At 38.8% G+C, this 14,544-nt stretch overlaps 1 pseudogene; it reads right to left on the bottom strand.

The window, feature by feature from the left end:
- Positions 1-7,443: 7,443 nt before the first annotated feature.
- On the bottom strand, positions 7,444-7,789 carry LOC133327247 (cytochrome c oxidase subunit 5A, mitochondrial-like; annotated as a pseudogene).
- Between the last annotated feature and the right edge of the window lie 6,755 nt (positions 7,790-14,544).

Below are 14,544 nucleotides of genomic sequence, written 5' to 3'. Positions count from 1 at the left end.
CCCCAAGAGCTGCCCCATGCTTCTGATCCATATAATAACACGGGTAGTATCAGCGTCTAGTAAAGTGTGAGTTTGGTCTGGCGGGAGGTGGCCTTGTTTCTAAACTGCTTACTTAGACCATAGTAGCATCTGTTGGCCATCACAATCCTTCTCCGAATTTCAAAATGAATGTCATTCGTTTTATTTATGGCGGTACCAAGGTATATAAAGTCTTTAACTATCTCGAAGCTGTAGTTCTCAAGTTCCACAGTTGGTCCGAGTCTACTGGACGTCTTGCGCGTTGATACCATCAGCTTGGTCTTCTCGCCGTTTACTGCCAGACCCACTTTGGTAGACTCCTTTTCAATTTGTTCACCGCTCGCAATGTTCGACTCATTATATCAATGTCATCGGCGTAGGCGAGTAGCATGTGTTGTTTGGTGGACAGAGTGCCATTTCTGTTCACATTTGCGTCTCGTATGACCTTTTCCAGTAGGATGTTAAAAAGATCACACGACAAACTGTCACCTTGTCTGAATACTCCTTTCCTACTTTCACTGCTGACCTTGTGCCACTTAAAGTTATCTTGCATAGCCGTATTAATTTTGCATGGCTTTAAACACCTCTGAACGAATGCGGCTTTATAATCGACAAATAGGTGGTATGTGTCGATGTGTTTTTCGTGAGTCTTTTCCAGGATTTGGCGCAGAGGGAAAATCCGGTCAATGGTGGATTTACCAGGTCTGAAGCCACACTGGTATGGTCCGATGATGTCATTGACCATTGGCTTCAATCGTTCACACAGCACACTGGATAGCACTTTATATGCGATGGGAAGGAGACTTATTCCTCTATAGTTGACACATATCGTCTTGTCTCCTTTTTTGTGCACGGGACACAGGATGCTGAGGTTCCAATCATTTGGCATGCATTCATCTAGCCAAATTGTACTAAGCAGCTGGTACATGCTCCTGACCAGCATCTGGCCACCAGTCTTGAATAGTTCGGCTGGTAACCCATCGGCTCCTGCTGCTTTGTTATTCTTGAGCCAATTAATTGCTTTTATGGCCTCATCTTGGCTAGGTGGTATACACTCTATACCATCATCTCTTATTGGTTCTGGGGTATCTTCTTCATCGTCACTATTTGATGGTGGCCTTGTGTATATCGAGTTGCTTGAATCTGGTGCTGCTAATTATCATGTTTTTTGCTGCCGCGAAGTCAATCAACCTCATGCCGTTGTCGGATGTTTCTTCATGAAGGTGAATTTTCCGACGGTAGGGCCAAAGATATTTTCCCTTCCGATTTTTGCATTAACATCTCTTAGCAGAATTTTAATGTCATGGCCAGGGCAACGGCCATATGCTGTTTCTAGGCGCTCGTAAAATATGTCTTTGGTCTGTTCATCTTTATATTCGGTCGGAGCATGGGCGCAAATTAGACTGATGTAAAAGAACATCGCTTTTATACGGATTATAGCAATTCGGTCATCAACTGGAGTGAATCTGGAGACAAGGTCTTTTATTCTCCTGTTAACCATAAATCCGCAGCCAAATTCATGTCTCTTTTCATGGCAGCTATAATACAGGGCGTAATCGTATGATTTACTTACGTCTGATTTACTTATCCGCCAAAGCGAACACTGCGCCTGTTCTGTACAACGTGCGCACATTCCAAGTGGAGATTCGCAGACCGTGGTCCTAACCCGACGCCTCAACCCATTTTTTTATAGTTCTTATGGGTGAACTCGCGGCACATAGTAACTCACTATTTCATCGGGTGATGAGAATAGCTCCCCAGGTGGCACCGCGGGGAGGTCAGAGTCCACAATTGAGATGAAAGAGGGACCATGATAAGCCTGGACTTCGCAATTTTAAAGCCAATCAGAGCCGTTGCTTGGTATCTATTATCCCCTACGCCACTCATTTTATATTCATTCACGAAAAGAAAAAGACACATATCTTTTACTAAAGAGGATAGAAAAGAAGGGGGATAGAGAAGATATATTATGTGTCAAGGTTGCACTTTCTCAACCACTTTAGGTTTCTAATGATGCTGTAGATTAGAGTAGGTTCCGTTGTTGAGATGAAACTAAGACTCGGTGGAGAGTGAGCAAACACTAGTCTGAGCCGTCTCCTCCTCGTCAACGCAGAGTCTACAGTAATCAGTAGCATCATGGTCCCATTAACTGGTAAAGGCCCTGACATTGCAATGACCAGTAGTGATTCCTGTCATTACTCTTATTTCAGCATTGCTCAGGTTCAACAGTGAGTGTGTCCTTTTGGTTGCCAGAGTCGGCCAAATAGATCTTGACACATTGCACCTAGGTTTGTTATGCCAAAGTTCATAGGCTCTTTCGTCGAAGAGCGCTTTAAAGCTCCGATAAAGATGACATATTGCTAGATCTGTAGGTTGAGATCCTCGTCTAGCTAATTCGTCAGTTCTTTCATTACCCATGATGTCACGGTGACCTGATAACCAACACAGCCAATAGCTGCAAGTAAGTTCTTCCAAAACTGTTCTTACACTTGAGGACGGCTTCATATTTGATGTCTTTAAGAGCTGCTTGACTATCCACAAAGATAGTCACCGGTTCAACGATCTCGGCATCCAGACTTTTTAACTATTCTGCTGCCTTCCAAATCGCGAAGATTTCAGCTTGGAAAACACTACAGTTGCTAACCAGCATGTAGCCTAGTCTTTCACAGTAGACGTCAGCCCCTACACCTTCTTCCATCTTTGATCCGTCTGTATAGAAAGCCAGATCGTTTAGAGGAGGCTTACTCCGGTTCCAGTCGTCTCTACTTGGAATAACGACATCTACGTCGTCAAATCTCAGTATTGGTGATATATAGTCGCTTAGTTTTACGCATTGGTCCAATGTCATGCCTGGTTCCTTCAAGATATAACCATGCCCAAAGGTAGAACTTCGCCAAAGATTTTGTTCATGCAGCCTTAGGGCACTACGCGCGGCCTGACACTTAATGCTGAGGCCCAGAGGCCTTAAGTTCAGCATTGCGTTCAGAGCTGCTTGTGGGGTGCTCCTCGTGGCTCCTGTTATTAGAATCGAGGCGGCTCTTTGTACCTTATCTAGTTTGCTGGATGTCGACTTGTGGCGCAGGCAGTTCCACCAAACAAGAGAACCATAGGAAAGGATGGGCCTTACCACGGTGTTATACAACCAGTGTATAGTCGATGGTTTTAGCCCCCAAAATATGGAAAGATTTCAAATATATATGGGAGATATAGCTCCCATATATATTTGAAATCATCTAAACAAACATTTGAACAAAAGCATTGTTCAAATCATCGCAATCGTTAAGTCATTGGTGGGCAATATAGATCAAAAAATTTATATATACGGCAGCTATATCTTAACCTAAAACGATTTAATTAATTCAATTTTCTTCTACCTCATAACCGGTTCTTCTGTATGTCAAACAAATTTCACTATTTTCCAACTGATGGTCGATCGGTTTGAATTTTCAAAAACCCCAAACCTGACGGTCCATGCCACAAAATGACCTACGTGCTGCAATACTATACGTTGCTGCTGATGCTTGTGTCCAATGGCTGTGTCCAAAAGTGCATTCAGTGTAAGACCACAACAACTTAACACAAATGTTGTGCAGGTAATTTTAATTATGGTTACACAAATAACTACCGAAAAACAAACTTCCCCTCTGCTGGTCTTGGCTTTTTTTGTTGTTTGGTAAAAGGCGTAACTCAAGCATTGGCTGCCCACACACACACACAATGGCCCACCTGGGCCAATATTATGGCCAACGGATTTGTATGCGACATGCCAAATGGGATGGATGTTAGCCAATTGCGACTGGATGCAAAGACAAATTACATAAATTATACGAAGTTTATAAACAACAAACAACACACGAGTGGTCGGCTTAGACATGCGAGTGTCTGTTTGTGTGCGTGTGTGTTCGTTTGTCGATGTTTCAATGTTTGCGGATGCCACTAAACCAAAAGGACATTTTGACTTAGTGATGATAGTGTTTGTGGTGGCATTATTCACCATCGGCATCGTCATCACCATTATCATTTGAATCGGCGGCCAACGTAACAAACCAACAAATAACACCAAAGGAATTGATTCAGTCAAAAGCCATTACCATCATTGGCCGACGACCATCAATGTTAATAAATGGTCGAACTAACCCGCTCTTCCGGTCACCCTTAGAAAAGGTGAGCATTAGTGTATGTGTGTGTGCGAGCATTGTCACGTTGTGTGAATTCTTTTGGCTCTGATTACAAAATCAAAATACAAATTTAATGCACTCCTGTGTAAAACATCGTAAATAAGATAGTATCTTCGCTTGCCAGCATCTCTTCGATTGCGAAACAACGCACGAACACACACGTACACCTATACGTATGCTATTCACGCTTACAACATTCGTCAGACCACACGTTTTTTCTCTCTCTTATTTTCTAATATTACCAATTGGCAATTTTGCTGCTTACCATGCCGCCACTACCGGTGAATATGGTGGCCTATTTGTTGGCATGATAGCCAGACTATTTACCTGACTATTACCTCGAACTCTGAGGGCTTTTTTCGTTGTATTATTGCTGTTTTTAGTAGCGTTGAGCTTTTTTGTTGCCACCATCCATGTTTTTGTGATGGCAATACGCAATGTTTACGACACCACCAACAACAACAACTTCTGCTATTCAATTGAAAGACTTCCTATAGCAAAACATACAGCTCGTCCGGAATGCCATCCAAACTGATTTCATTAGATTTTGTCACACATTAATGGTTGATGGAACAGTGGGTGTGAAGAGGATAAATTTCTCGACAACGTAAGCAACTACATCATACAGAGTTATTCATTTATTTAAAAGTTGATTTTAAAAGTTGAATGTCATCCAAACTGATTTCATTAGATTTTGTCATACATTAATGGTCGAACTAAGTCGTTAAACCAATTTTTTCAACTTAGGCGAAAGTCTGACGTTGATGAAAATGAATCGCTTATCTATCTCATTACTCATAAAATTATAATTATAAAATCATAAACCTACTATAAAAACTGTGATTCTGTCATAGCTATATATTGTCCTTTAAGAGGAAATTATGGTTTCACAAGCGTCCAAAATTGTCGTATTTGGGGTTCTGAGAATCCTCAAGTAATTACAGAGAGGCCATTAAATCCAGAAAATTGGACTTCACTATGATAACCGTTGAAATCTCTATAGAGATGGCAATTTCTATTGGTATGGCAAATGGGGTATATCGATCCACATTTTGGTATAGTTTCCATTAATAGAATCCCAAATTTTGCAGTATTGTGAAGGTCTCTTATTTTCTTAGGGCGCAAATCCGATGTCTAGAAGCTGACAGGTCCATGGTTTGACATAGATCCCATATAAACATATCGCCAAAATTTCGAAATTTTGAGGGCCTTAGCCGGGGGTTTAAAGGCTTACATGCATCTGCGCGAAAAATGATAATTATAAGTCCAGGTTTTATGATAACTGCCATATCAACTGTTCACCGAAATATCTATAATTTTGACATAGCACCCAATTTCCTGTATTTTAAGTATATAGAATCAATGTTACGATCAGGAGTGTCGTAATGCTACTTATGTGAAAAACGCAGCGTATAGGGCAACCCTGCAGACAATAGTAACAAGTAATGCAAGGGAAAATGATAGCGAGAAGAGAAGCGTATTTTCAGAAAAACGAACAATAAATACGTGAGCAAATCGAAATGCACAGGAGTCAGAATGAAGTCCGGAAATTTTACCAATGAGTAAAACATCAAACCGAAGGCTTTGGTGCAGGTACACCCTCCTGTAGAGATGAAGAAGGAAACCTGGTGACAAATACAGACAACGCCTTGAGGACCTTGAAGAATCTTTTTGAAAAGCTTCTGGTGTATACCACCTAGCCAAGATGACGTCAGAATAGTAATCAATTGGCTGAAGAATAATAAAGCAGCAGGTGCCGATGAGTTACCAGACGAACTATTCAAGACTGGTGGTCAGATGCTGGTAAGGATCATGCACCAGCTGATTAGTACAATTTGGCTGGATGAATGCATGACCAATGATTGGAAGCTCAGCATCCTGCACCCAAAAAGGTGACAAGACAGAGGGGTCTACGATCGGAAACGACCCGAGTCTTACTCGGCCAACGTCTGTCACCTCAGCCCATTGTGTAAAAGCAATAGGGCTGCTACAACAACAACAAGACATGTGCCAACTATAGAGGAATAATTATCCTTCCCATCGCATATAAACTGTTTTCTATCGTGCTGTGTGAACGACTCAATAACATTATTGGACCATACCAATGCGGCTTCAGAGGTGGCCAGTCCACCATTGACCAGATTTTAACTCTGCGCCAAATCCTGGAAAAAAAAACTCACGAAAAACACATCGACACATTCCACCCTATTCGTCGACTATAAAACCGCATTCGACAGCCCTATCCGTTCAGAGGTGTATAAAGCCATGTCTTCGTTTGGCATTCCTGCAAAATTAGTACGTCTATGCAGGACAGTGTTGCCAATTTAGCACTTTTTGTGCTAGATTTAGAATTTTTCAAAATCCTTTAGCACCAAAAAAATTTATCTATTACCTAGCATCTTTTTTAGCACTTTTATTTTTTTCGGGTTATTTTTTAGTTTAATCCGAAGAAATTGTAGTCTTCCATTTCACATACATCTATTGAAATTTCTTTATGTTTCACGCTATGAGTTTGATTTTCCAATGTTAAAAAATCTATGAACAAGTAAAAAAACCGATCCGGCCGAACTTTTTATAACCTGCACCATTTGGTTTTTATTACAATTTTCTTAAATTGTTGAATACTTCATATGGTGACTGTGACATTGCCTGCTAGTAGGTTGTTTATTTGGAAAATGTTGAAAACAAATAATGCGGAGCCTTTGTGGGGGAGTAAAGTAAAAATCATAAACCCAAATTGTAAACTTTCTGGAAAGATGTTTTTTATTCAACTGGAATCCAGAATGTCAAATTAGGACCACTTCATAGCACCGAAAATGGAAAATGTTGAAAACAAATAATGCGGAGCCTTTGTGGGGGAGTAAATTAAAAAAGTTTTAAAACCTTAAGAGTATGCAAATGGGGCGGGAATTTTATATTGACTATATGTCCAAATATAGAAAATTGTCCGCATAAATATTTTCTACCCTAACAGAGCCCAGAGAATACGACTAAACTCCTCAAAATACCGAAAATAGGTCGGTACTTTAATATGAAGGCTGTGAGCAAACCCTGACCTAGATTGATAATTTTCTAAATGTTTTTAACAAATCGGACGCTTTATTTTCTTCTTCATCCAGGAAAAATGGGTTTTCTGCGAATTCATGTTAATACATTTCCATTATTGGCGTTCCCAATCACAAGTTTTCTTTTTTGTTTTTCCAAATTAAACTAAAAACATTAAAAACAAAGATTCTTCACCCCGTCCTTACATATCGAACACAATCTTAAGGGCCAATTCTGGTTTGTCGTAGTTGATTTCTTCGGGTGTGGTGGTTGATGATGTAGGGATAGATTTCATCGGTATTGTCACCGCACTTATCCTTGACACCTTCCAACCATCTGATGGCCAAAGCAATGTCGTTAACCTTACGGCATGCCTTCAAGCCAGCGTCGACAATTTTGGGAGCTGGAACCAAATGCATACCCAGCAAATCGTTCATGCCCTTGCGCACCTCCCAGCCATCGATATCGGCACGGCTGAAGTAATCTTCATACTGTTTGTCGAATTCCTCGGCTGGAATTTCATGATGGGCAGCACCAGTGTTGCCAATTTAGCACTTTTAGTGCTAGATTTAGCACTTTTTAAACTCGTTTAGCACCAAAAAAATTGATCTAGCACCTAGCACTTTTTTTGGCATTTTTTATTTTTCAGTAATTTTTTATAATTTTTGTTTCATCCCAACAAATTTTCCCGTTTTTATACCCTCCTCCATAGTATTCATTTTGTTTTTCCGTTTGTAACGCATCGAAATAATCATTCCGACCCTATATATATATATATATATATATGCGTAAACTTCTATGACGATATAGCCACGTCCGTCTGCCTGTTGTAATCACTATAGCGTCTAAACGAATGGTGATAGATCGCCAAAATTTTGCATAGTATCGTCTTTTGTCTGCAGGCAGGTCAAGTTTGATGAGCTTTATCGGTCCATGTTTAGGCATAGCTCCCATATAAGGGTACCCCCCAATTTTCGGTATTTTGGGGTTCTTGAGCGCGTTTTTCAACCGAATTCGCTGAAATTTGCTACATTGGGTTCTTATTGGGTACTTAATATCTCCACAAAAAATTATACATATAGGTCCACTTTTTCTGGTAGTATTTTGGGTTCTTAATAGATAATAGATACATTTTCGGATAGCCCCCATATAAGGGTACCCCCAATTTTCGGTATATTGGGGTTCTTGAGCGCGTTTTTCAACCGAATTCGCTGCAATTTGGTATTTTGTAGTCGTATATTGTAACTAATCTCCCTACCAAAAATTATTAATATTCGCCCTCTTTTGGGGTAGTCCCCATATAATCGCCTTTTTTATATTAAAATAGTTATCAGATTTGTTCCGCGATTTGAACAAATCATTGTTGTTCATTTTTTAATGGTAATTAATTTTTGTTCTTCTCAAGTAAAAAATAGGGAACCTTTATATTATTATTGTACTGTTAAAACTGAGAATAGGAAGGAAAGGACCTTGAAATTTCCCTATGTTCACGCGATGAATTTGATTTTCCAATGTTAAAAAAGTGACAGTAGATTTGTAGCAGGTACTTCATATGGTGACTATGACATTGTCTGCTAGTAGATTGTTAATTTGAAAAAAAAAATACAGCGGTCCATTGGATGAGAGCGTTGTTAAACACATGAATATGTTGGAATTTTCTGAAAATAAGTTTTTTATTCACCGAAAAGGACCAAAATAGAAAAATTCAGGCAAACATATATTTTTATACCCTTCACCACACTATGGTACAGGGTATTATGTCTTCGTGCATATGTTTGTAACAGGCAAAAGGAAACGAGATAGACACACGATTCCTTTTGAGAATATGCATCGAATCACGTTTTTAAACCGATTTATGCATGTCCGTCTGTCTGTCCATGTTAAATTGTAAACAAAGTACAACTCGCATTTTTGATTCGAATTGGAATTGGATTCATATATATTTTCGTCCGATTTTAGGTAAATAGTGCACACAAGGCCCTATATATCCTTCGATTTGCACGAAATTTGTGCAAAGGGTTATGAATTAAGGCTAGAAAGACGTGTGTTAAATTTCGTGAAAATTGGTTCAGATTTAGATATAGCTCCCATATATATTTTCGTCCGATTTAATGTAAATGGTGCACCAAAGTCCCTACTAATTCATCGATTTGCACGAAAATTGTCATAGCGAACTGAATTAAGTCTAGATGATGGGTGGTGAGTTTCGAGAAAATCGGTCCAGATTTCGATATATGTAGCGCCCATATATATTTTCGTCCGATTTTATGTAAATGGTGCACCAAAGTCCCCACAGGGAGAATCCGAAATACAAAACCGCATAGTAGGTAGAAAAATGTGCCCATAACCTTAAAAAAAACAAATATTGGGTATGGTGTACACAAAAAAGACCGATATATTTAATTTTCAATACCAAATGTCTTAGGAGTAGTGCAATATATGGGCAAAATTCCAAAGCTCTGTTTTCAATATTGCGACCTCAATCAGATGGACATGGCTAAATCGACAAGGAGTAGCCTTTAAAAATAAATCGGGTCTCTGATGAATATTTCATTATTACATATTAACAATTTTGTTTATTTAATTTTTTAGCACTTTTTTCTGGCACTTTTTTAAAATTTGTAGCACTTTCTAGCATTTTTTTCAACCAAATCTAGCATTTTTTCTCAACAGAGTTTTGGCAACACTGGGCAGCACGGACAACACCAACACGGCGATTTGGCTAGCAGCAAGGCGGAACATTCTGAGAGTCGGATAGTTCGCGTTGAGAAAACCAATATTGATAATTCTTTGTATGGAGATTTTCTGCCTAATGAGAATCCAAAATATTAAATTGCAGAAACATCGGTTGAAAAACGTGCTAAAGTCGAAGCATGCATCCATATTGATAATTTTTGGTAGGTAGATTTTTTCCAATTAAAATCCAAAATATAAAATTAGAGCCAATTCGGTTGGGGCTACCCTAAAAAGGACATACATATATCACATTTTCAGTGCCACACACCCTAGGAATATTAGTAAAGTGCAAAATTTCAAAGATTTTTCTTCAATATCGCGAGCTTGTTATCGTTATCGTTATTTAATCAGACAGACAACATGGCTGCATCGAAAAATGTTATTCTGATTAAGAATAAATAGGATCTCTGGTGAGGCCACCACCCGCCAGACCAAACTCACATTCTACTTGCGCAAGCAGATGAGGTAGCTCTTGGAGTGTTTGAAATAAAATTCCGCGGAAGATCTATGGGTCGATTTGCGCCGACGGTGAATGTCGAATTATGAACCATGGGCTATACCATCTATTCTCGGACATCGCAATAATCAGACGGATCGAACTGTTAGCTATGTCATATTATGAGAATGGATGAGGATTCCCTCGCATGGTTCACGCAGAAGGGTAAGGCCACGAATCCGTTGGAAAGATCAAGTAGAAGAAGATATCTCATAACATGGTCTTTCAAATTGGATGAGATGCACACCAGACCGACGCGTTTGAAAATCTTTTTAAGCTCGGGAGGGGAACTTGTTCATTTTGAGTAAAGGGACGAGAAAAATTCGTTTCGTTAGGTGAACGAAATTGCACAACACTAGAAATAATGATCCTAAGAAAATCTGCAAAGCAAACATCTATCGACTGAGTCAGATCGAGGGGGCATAATTCCGTGAAATGAAAGATTTGAATAAATTCCCGTAATTTACCCAGTTTACTACACTCATTGAAGTTGAGGTATTTAAATAGAGAGCAATTGAAGTGGAGATATTCAAATAGAGAAGAAAAAGTACATTCATTCACTCATAAACGAATGAATTTAATTGTGGAACTAGTTCCTTTTGTGTAAAGGAATGACAAAGATCGATCCGTGAAGTATAAATTTCTCGAAGTGAGAAGAAATATGCTTTATATACGCCTTATAAAAAAGGATTCATTATTAAGAGCATCAAAGCTCGGAACAATGTGTAAAAATGATTTGGACAACAATATCAATATTAAAAAAAATGTTTGTTTCAAGAACAAAATTAGAAAACGGATATTTTGAAGAATTACAACAAATGCTAATACCTCCAATACACTGTACCCTATTGAATAATGTTCCGTTATGTGTGTTTTTGTGGTTTGGAGCCAACTACAACAACTACTGCCACGGCATACATTTCTGGAGATGCTGGCCGGGGCCAAACCACTGCGTATTTGTATTTCACTTTAGTACAACGAATCGAATACACACGGACAGTTGTAGCGATATTTGTTACATATTGCTGCAGTTTGGGAATTGGTTTTTTGGTTGGTCGATCCGTCCGTCGGTCAGTCGCTACGTTATTTGGCTCCGATGTGCATTCTACCACCACCATCCTTTGGAAATAGAATTCACGTTGTTGTTGGTCTTGTTCTGATCCATATGGGGCGTTCAGTTTTTTTGCAGGGTACTCCTCTTCTTCTTCTTGCAATTCAAGAGTGTTTATTTTTACGCTTGTTATTTTGTAATACTTTTCAGATTGTGTTCCAGTTTTTTGTTGCTGCTGCTGCTGCTGGTGTGGTGCAATTTGTTGTAGTAGTTGTTGGTCCCAGTTGAGAGTTATGCTTATTCGAAGTTTAGTGTTGTTGTTCTTGTTGCTGCTGCTGTTGGTCCTGTGTCTATTTTTCCCCAATGTGGTTTTTGAAGATTTTTGCGCATACTTTGGGCGATTTTCTTTTTTGTTTCTTTTGAAGGGGGGTTTTTTGTTCGGCTTTTTTCCCTCGAATTTTGTTGGCAAAAGTCAAAGGTTGACGACGACGTTGTTCTTGTTGTTGTTCCGGAAAAAAGGACATGAAAATCTACCTGTATGGATAGGTACAATGTAAGCGTATGTGCCGATGAGTGTGTGATTGTGTTCATAATGATGAAGAGTCCTGTATATGTTTAGGCACGCAGTTGATGATAAAGTAGCTGTAGTCGTGGCATCAACTCATGACAATAGTCTAGGTATTTTCTTTTTTGTCGGGGGCACAAACAGTTTTGGATGAAGTTATTGTGATAGTACTGGTCAAAAAAATTCAAGAGCTTTCAAAGGTCTTCTGTATTTAAAAGAATGGGTCCACAATACTTCTATAAACAGAAGTACTTCCATAGGATTTTTGGAACCGGAAGACCCTACACAGGTCTTCTGTAGTTAAAAAAGCCGTTCATATTTAGAAGATCCCCCACAAAGCGTCAAGCAGTCAAAAGACCTTCTACAGGTCTTTCGTAGTCCGAAAAACTGCCACAGATTTTCTCTAGTCTGCTGTTCTTGAACAGGGCTCATGTAAGCAGAGAACCTTCTATCGAATTTTTGTACCAAGAATAATTTTCAAAGGTCCCCTAAAGACAGAAGACCTATCTTCATTATTTAGGATACCTTTAATAAGGTCTCAATATTTAGAAGTCCTAGCTCAGGACATGAACCTTTCCTAATCTCTCATAGGTCTTCTATATTTTCTATATTTATAATAACTTCTACAGGCTTGCTATTCCACAGGACTTCAAAATAAAATCTTCTATAGGTCTCCAGCAGACAAAAGACATACTATAGGACTTAACTTGATAGAAACCCTTCCACAGACCTTCTATGTTGGTAAAGCGAGAAGATCTTCCACAGGTGTCCAGTACTCAGAAGGCCTACTATAAGACTTAACTTGATAGAAAACATTTCACAGACCTTCTATAGCGAGAGTATTCAGAAGAACTTATGCAGGCCTGATATTTTCAAAAGACATTCCAGAGAACTTCTAAACTTAATTTTTCAGAGGTATTCAGTAATCAGAATACAAACTATAGGTCTTTTCTTGATAGAAGACTCTCCACTGATCTTAGACTGAAAGTCTTTTAAAAGACTTCTATATTCGGAAGTACTTCCACAGGACTTTTGGAATCGGAAGTTCTTCTACAATCATAAGACCTTTGATAGACCTTCTATAGTTAGAAAGCCTTTCACTTTCAGAAGACCCTCAACAAACGTCAAGTAGTCAGCAGACCTTCCACAGAATGTTCGTAGTCCAAAAAACTTCCACAGATCTCCTGTAGTAAATCCTACTTCCACAAATCTTTTGTAGGAAGAATATATTCTACAGGTCTTCTAAAGAAGGAAGATTTACCACAGGTCTTCATTATTCGAGAGGCCTTTAAGGGACAAAAGATCTTACACAGGATATATATATAGCCTGATGATCAGCTCATCTATATTAAGAAAAGGACCATAAATATTCTATAGTCAGAAGTTCTTTCACAGGTCTTTTGTATTAGAAGACTTTAAACATATCTTCTTTAGTAATAAGTTATTGCCCAGATCTTCTATAGCCCGAAGACCTGTCACAGGTCTTCAAGCTCCTATTTTATGACGCTTTTCAAAAATCTCTCCAATCCCAATAATATTTCCCGCAACTGTTCAAAAGAAGAGCCAAAAAGTGAATGGTTGGTTTGTGTGGCATCAGCTTGGGGTAATTTAATTTATGATGCAGTAAAATTGAAACTTCTCAAGGGAATACATTACTGCTGCAGGCATAACGACCATGTTTAGGTGGTGGTGCTACGACGAATATCTGTCATACCTCTGTATAACAGGTAAAATGAAAAAGCCTTAATATGAAATGGAACCATTCATGCCTCCCCATTGTATAACCGCACAAACAGACGCACACACACACACTTGCACACAAGAGGACAAAAACACTGTGAATCAAATCCAAAGAAATATTAGTTTTGCCTATGGATCTATAGCCTCACAGAATCGCAGCAACATCAGTAGCTGTTGCAACAAACCGCAACCACAGGAGAATATTTAACAAGTACAAACACACACACACAACACACACACACAAAAGAGGGAGACAATTTGCTAGTGCATCCTTGAAAATGATTGATATATTGGCAGCATTTGGAGTATTGTCACAACACAATAAGTAAATGCCGAAGTAATAGAAGAGTATTGTTGAATTCCCCAATGAGGAGTATTCAGTTCAAAGTAAATAGTTGCATTGAATATATTAGCTTTGAATATTAGATTCGATTTTGTGAAGGTAATTTAAAATTTTAAGTCTACTAAAGCTATTTCTGTTCATATAATAATCACAAAACCTAGATTTAATTTTTACGAAATCATTCTTTTCTGTGGTACGATTTATGCCAAGAGGTTTTAGAAATTTAGAGATTTATCGATGCTATCAGATCTAAATCTATCATCGATCTAAAACTGTATTTTTCAGAGAGTATACAATCAAAAATTTCATTCCATACTATAATATTCTCGATGGTTAGGCTTGCGACCTTTGGGTCAATATCGTTACATACAA

This window comes from Musca vetustissima, unplaced genomic scaffold, assembly GCF_032173495.1.
Source record: "Musca vetustissima isolate MV318-11 ecotype Yass unplaced genomic scaffold, APGP_CSIRO_Mvet_v1 utg13816, whole genome shotgun sequence".
Classification (NCBI taxonomy): Eukaryota; Metazoa; Arthropoda; class Insecta; order Diptera; family Muscidae; genus Musca; species Musca vetustissima.
The sequence above is the reverse complement of the archived record's forward strand: the minus strand, read 5'-3'. Positions and strand labels throughout refer to the sequence as shown.